The sequence below is a fragment of the Sinocyclocheilus rhinocerous genome, unplaced genomic scaffold (genome assembly GCF_001515625.1).
Source record: "Sinocyclocheilus rhinocerous isolate Xijiao unplaced genomic scaffold, SAMN03320098_v1.1 scaffold768, whole genome shotgun sequence".
Classification (NCBI taxonomy): domain Eukaryota; kingdom Metazoa; phylum Chordata; class Actinopteri; order Cypriniformes; family Cyprinidae; genus Sinocyclocheilus; species Sinocyclocheilus rhinocerous.
In genome coordinates this window covers 261,002-268,048 of record NW_015634483.1, presented here as the reverse complement: position 1 = coordinate 268,048, position 7,047 = coordinate 261,002, and the positions used below count along the sequence as shown (strand labels likewise).

The 7,047-nt window shown below is 37.3% G+C and overlaps 1 long non-coding RNA gene across 1 annotated transcript in view; it reads left to right on the top strand.

The window, feature by feature from the left end:
• LOC107745647 (uncharacterized) overlaps nt 1–7,047 on the top strand; it is a 16,055-nt gene that overhangs the window by 5,810 nt on the left and 3,198 nt on the right. The window lies entirely within an intron of this gene.

The window sequence follows — 7,047 nt, the reverse complement described above, 5'->3', positions numbered from 1 at the left end:
TTGGTTTATACGATCCTGTCTTTTATCTTTTAAACGGTCCAGATTGATAAATCCTTGAAAACTGCTAGACATTATTAGTTTTGACTGTGCAAAGTTCTGTATTATGTTCTACAATATGAACTTAACAAGAGGCTTCCTCTAGTTCTGTGTAAAATTATAGAGCGACACGAAGGTAAGCGCATTATTGTTGTTATTTAATTGTCGGATTATAATTCAGTATGTATCAATGAATTACATAGTTTTGACTGTCATGGTGTGTGCATGAACGAGTGTGAAAATTTAGCTTTTTCTTTTTGCATTTAAATTGGATTATTTTGACTGCTGACATTGAAAATGATGCATGTTGTTTTGAGGGTATCGGTTAATTTCTTGATTGCCGTTTTGACAGTGTTTGCTTGCATATTTTATTCATGTTCGGTAGCCTAATTCTCTTTAATGTAGGCTATTTGCCCCGATTTGATCCGTTTACCTGGGAAATTTATCTAAGTTATATTTATATTATTTTGTTTTAAGGAGTTAAAAATGGCCCTTATCAACATTGATTTACATATTCCATCACATTATTTCGACAGTTAAAGTTTTGGGCGTTTTTTGTGAGCTTTTGGGCTGGAAATCGTCCATCCAATCTGGCAACACTGAAAGCAGCACTGCGCTCACAAACGCTGCTTTATCAGGCATTACAGGCATGATGAAATGAAAATGAGACCAATAGGACCAATCACCGCAGATTAGCGTCACGCAAAGGAGGAGTTTGGAAAAATGAGTCGTTGAGCAAGTAAGGTAAAAATAAATGCATATTATAAGACAATGAAAGTGTTTTTTGACCTTGCATGCATGTCAACCTGTTGTTGGGGACTCCCAAAACCAAATTATGAACCTTTCATAACCCATAATAGGGGCACTTTAAGCAAGCTAACATGCAGTACATTGTATATCATTAATTCCATTTGAATGTGTATCCGTTTCAATCTATATATTTTAGCGTGTCAACAATCAGCACCATTTTTGAAGAGTGTGCATGTGCATAAATGCCCTGGAGTATGGCATACGAGGGAACCTGAACCCGACGAGCAAAATAAAATGTAACAAAAAACAGTGTAGTAGTCATTTTCTTTACAGTAGCATCTTGAATCAATTATGAACTTATTACTCCAGCACCTGCAAGTGACATCATTAACGACCAACCAATGTTAACCAACGTGGTTCAAACGACAGAGGTGCGACCATGCTACTAAGGTTTTGGCAAACAGTCGTGACTAATTGGTTAGTTTCTCCAACTATGCATCATACTGTGGTAGTTAATCAGTGAGTTGCGTTGTTGTGTGTGAAACACACCCCTGAATATTGGCTCAGCTTAGATGTTTATAGCAGTGTGGATTTATGTTGTGTCTTCTGTCAAAGAAAGAAGTGTATTGGTAGATCTGGCATGATCAGTGACTTATAAAGATTCTGCTTTTCAGAAAGTAGCAGTATGAAATCAGACTTTCTACACGCATACATCCTCCAACAGAGCCACATTTCAGCAGCTGGGCAGAGCAGTTAATGTTTTGACTTTGACCCAAGGTTGAAACCGCTGGCTCACAAGAGTACATATCCAACGGTGCAGAATTGTTTCTTTTATGGGATAAATATTTTACCAGCATCAATCATGCAGCATTGGTTCGATTCAAGACCATGTTAAAATTAAACACACTGCTTCATTTTGCCTTCCTGATTTTTTTTTTTGAAAGATGTTTTAAAATATGAATTTAGTGATTTTGCCAGAGGGCTAATCCATTTTCATTGCCGAGACTGACTCTCGGCTGAATATCATCAATAATGTTGATGATTAACTGCTGTTGCATTAACATTACACGTCCTTAAGAAATAAGGGAAATTGAGAGCAATCATGTATCACTAATCTAATAATCTAAGCAGATTGTCATCAAAATATTTCAAAACAATCCCTTAAAGAACAAAAGAGTAAGGGTGGTGGGGAATGGGGGTTTTATGAATTCGTATTAAAATAGGCCTCAAAGGGCTCGAGTATTCTGATGAACACAACATTATGATTCATATTTCAAAACAAATCACAAAGGGAGTATGTATGTAAATAAATGCAAATAAAAAGATTTTAAAAAGTAAAACTCAAAATCTATGTTTTCTGCGAACCCTCCATTATAGAATTAATCTTCTTTTCAGCATTTTGTGCAAAATACATGAGCATTTAGAAAGAGGTTATTTTTTTCCTTGGTGACTTTTTGACTGGTGGTTTTCCTGTGGTTGATCTGAGTCAATATTTGGAGAACTCAGACAGATTCATAAGTAGTTTCTTTTACAAGCCAAACCAATGGAGTGAGAATGGAGTATTTCAAAAGCAGCTCCAACATTGGTTGGTAATATGATTTGAAAATGTTTGGAGAGCGCAGACCATGATCGTAATATGATCGTAAAATTATTGCAATGATATGCGGCCTATAGAGAAAGATGATTTAACTCTTTTGTTTTTTAAATTAACTGATTACAGTTTGCCACTGCATGGGGCTAGCACTCCATAAAAAGTGTCCATGGATATATTATTATTATAATTTTATATAGAATTTATTGTAATTTGGGTAACACTAACAATTACAATGAGCAATGCATGTGTTACAGCATTTATTAATCTTTGGTAACGTTAGTTGATAAAAATACAACTATTCATTGTTCAAGTTAACAAATAAGACCTTATTGTAAAGTGTTACTAATTTGATTAGTAGTTCTACCCTTGTAGTTTTGCTAAGTTGCAGTGCTGCTTTTTATAACTTTACTCATGTCATTTTTATGGACTTTATAAAGAAATAAAGTCTTAAAACTAGTATTAAAACTGGAATATTACCCGTTAACACTGGAAACTTCTAGGCCCCAATCACTTATATGAGGTTACCCAAGGTTCTGTTTTTGGCCCTTTTTAAATGTTCTATTTCTATTTCCTTTGTATTTCCCATAAACACAATATTTCACTATGTGACTACAACACTTACAACACACTGTATCTTGCATTGAAATATGATGGTAGTTACCCTTAGAAGTCTATTTTGGGATGCTTTGAGAAAGTTAGATATTGGGTAGCCAATAATACTCTATAGTTAATTTACAGAATCTGTCAACGGTATAGCTAACTATCCTTATCTCCAAAAATATATAAGCTACACTCATCCTTATGAGTTGTGTGCAAGTAAACAAAGCTTAACAAAAAAAATATACATTATGAATATATGATTTACAAGGTTAAAAAAAACTGCAAAGACAACCACAAAGTTAAGCAGTGTATTGTAGTGGGCAGAACAGATGAATAGTTGGCTGTATAGTGCACAGGCCAGCAGATTACCAGAGCACAGCTGCTGAGGGTAGAAGCTCACACAAACAGCTGTGCCATCAGGACAGGCAAAACAATGAACTGCCTCCACTCTGCACAGCACTGTAGTTATTGTCCATTGGTCAATGGTCTGGTTAAATACTGATAAGGCACACATTTTAGTCTTGTGTCACTGCAATCATAGTTAATTGTGACAAATTAACTCATACTCTCAATTGCAGAGGTATAACAGAGCCTGTGATTGGATCAGGTTTTGTACAACAGGTTTTGTCAAGGCTTGCACTTTATGGTTGCTGAAGCTAAATCAGATGATACACACTGATCTATATAATTTGTTTTTCAATTTAAATGGTTAAATGGTCATTCAACAGGTGCACTGTGCTTATTTTCACATTTAATTTAAGGAACATAAAAAAAACCTGCAAAAATCATTTTCTTTGATGAATAGCAGTTGTAGCTTTAGGCTTATGCCTTAGATGCTTTTGATAGTATTCTCATTTGGCAGGCAGGGGGCGCTCTGCTCAAGCTCAGCAGTGCTCCAGGGTGCTGCAGACGATATGCAGCAAACTGATGATTCTTTGTTTATTGAATTCTTATTTGACATTCTACTGTACACATTCTCTCCCTCTATGCACTTGCCTTTCATTTTTTACTGGTGAGTCTGACCATGCACAGGTCATTTGTCTTTATGCACATGTGTACATAGGTTTATGTACAAAGGATTTATTTTAAAGGATTTATTTCTGTTTTAATAGTTTGAAGGAGTGTAATGGTTCAGTTGCGCAGACTGAAACCTCTTGGGTTAGGACTTGTGGAGGATGGGAAACCAGCATATTTAAGATTGTGAACTCACTCTCTGATTAGATTAAATGAAGCATTTCAAAAAGATTTTCAATTTTATAAAGCCTCTAGAGTAAAAAGACCAATTATTTGTTGTTTAGCTTGGGTACAAACAGACAATCAAAAATAAATGTATCGAGTTATTTGCAGTTCAATATGATGTGTATATAAATGTAAATGTTCCAGTGTGGAAACAATTTGCGGTACAGCCAAGGCTTTCCACATTTTGCACCAAATGTGTATTTTAATCACAGAAACATTCAAAGGCAGGAAACAGAGATGGCGTCAGATGCCCTTTCCTTCTGAGTCAACAGGCAACTGTGTCTGAGTGAGTTTGAGAAACACTTAATGGCACTTTGCCTCACGTGGTGGTTTGGGGCTGTGGGGACCAGCACTGTTCTTACAATCATACTTTTTTTCCCTCCCCAAGACCAAATTCTAAACTACATTCCCAAACGGAAGTTGGTAACAGCGTCAAACAAATAACTTTACATGGCACCAGCACGATGTACTCACAAGTAATATAATTTAGATTTAAAATGGTGTTGAGAAGTTTTTCTGGGCTCCACAAAGCCAAATTTCCACATAGAAGTCTGTAATTATGTCTTTGCCTTTTTTCACCATATATTTAATTCAACCACTAGTGGGAGTATTAAAAGCTTGGAAAACATTTGGAGTGTATTTTATATCTTAATGAAGTGCAGTTGTTTCATGGTGAGCTTGCTCTCCTAAAAATATTTATTAGTAAGTGTTTTAAGTGGTACAAAAATTTTTGCTGTGCAACTTGATGGTATTTAATCTTATAAGCAAAGCCCAGCTGTGGGACAAGTAAACTATTATAATGGCATTATAAAAATGCTTCATGAAATATAAAGTTGTTAACTATACAGTGGATAATTTGGTCCACTGCTGCTATTTTAACCATAGCATGCTATATATGCACATATCATGTGGTAAAACAGTGGCAGAGGCTTAAAATGGAACAGTGTTTAACCGTACAGCAGGGCGGCAAAACTGCATTCCTGTAGCAGCTAAAAGATTTAGGCCAGATTTTTGAAGTCTGAACAGTCAAGTTTGAACTCTAACCTCCAACGTGCAGCTGGCTGTGACAATCTTACACTGAAAGAGACACTTTAAGTGCTCTTGACAAACAGTCTAATTATGGGGCCACAAAATTCCCAATGCTCATTACAATTATAATGAACAGGGTAAACTAGAGCAGATGTGTCCTAGTACAGTGCTTTTTCAATGTGCGCTTGAGTACTGTAGGGCAGTGTGAAATTCTCTACATGGCTGCACTATGTAGATAAACATTTGTTAATTTTTTTTGTCAATACATGTATAACAAATGATGTTTCGTAGTTTAATCCATAGTAATATCCAGTACTCTACACTCTTTTCTTGTAGCCGAAGGTTATGGCATAAAGTATGCAAAGTAGGGCAGAGAAATAGGCTTAGTTATTGCATTAATTTAATGCAATCACTAATTCATTTACGCTCGCCATAAAATTTGATTTTTAACCACAATTTAAGGCCCAAGGTGAATAATGTGTAAAACTTGTGAAACACAAAATTAGTTCTGTCATGACAACTCTCGGATGGATTGGCATTTTAATGTACATGGCAATGTTAATGTATTTGGTATTGGCGAAATAGATCTGCTACGCTGCTGCTGCTGCGGCAGAGCAAGTACCGAGACTTGCTACTGCCAATACATCCACAACATGCTGCTGTGAGCATGTAAGAAATATTGCTGCTGCAAATATAACACGCATGAAATAACCCCATATAGCATACATGAATCACCTCGTACCAGATCTATACAGGTGGAGCTGGGGAAGGTGGAGGATTTCTGAAGGATTGAGTTAGACCTATCGGACTGCGCCATCTAGAGTTTCATGCCAGAACTCTGTATTTCTGTCATGACAACTCTCGGAGGGATTGGCATGGTAATGTACATGACAATGTTAATGTATTTGGTCTTGGCGGAATAGATCAGCTACGCTGCTGCTGCTGCGCCAGAGCAAGTACCGAGACTTGCTACTGCCAATACATCCACAACATGCTGCTGTGAGCATGTAAGAAATAACCCCCCACAAAGCAGGAGACATAGAAGGGACAATACAAGCAAAAAACAAGAACAACCCCCCCCGCAACAAGCAGATCTAACACCAAGACATATGTACTGCTGCTGCTCCGAAGAGCCTGTATGTTTTACTATCTATGTGTGCCTGGGCTACCACACCGACTGGCTTAACGCTAGTGGACTATGACTATGTGAGTCTTGGCTACCACACCGACCGGCTTAACACTAGTGGCCTATGACTATGTGAGCCTTTGCTACCACACCGACTGGCTTAACAATAGTGGGCTATGACTATGTGAGCCTGTGCTACCACGCCGACTGGCTTAACTCGGTGTAATGTTTAATTAATAAAATGGATATAAGTTGTAATCCGATAGATAAGACCCCAGCACCCACCTGAGCAAATATCATAATTTAGTCATTTGATAACTGCGGTTAATTTCTCCACTTCATCAGTCCCAGCGGCAGCGTAACAGCTTGTTAATTCATGTTCGTGCAATGATGAGATGGACAAAGTTAGCCAATGCATGCCATTTTACTCTCTCTTGGACTGATTTCACATGTTATTCAGAGCGTGGTCACAGAAGGCGTTCCCCTAGCGTTTCCGATGCAGCGTCTCGTTCCCTTGAGGAACTAGGGTTACATACGTAACCTGAGACGTTTTCGTTCAAATCAAAGCACAAACAATGTAGACAACCAGGGATTTAAATGAACTTTTTCACTCACCAGCCAATTTGGCTACTACATTTTTAAGTTACCGGCCATTCATAACTTCTACTAGCCA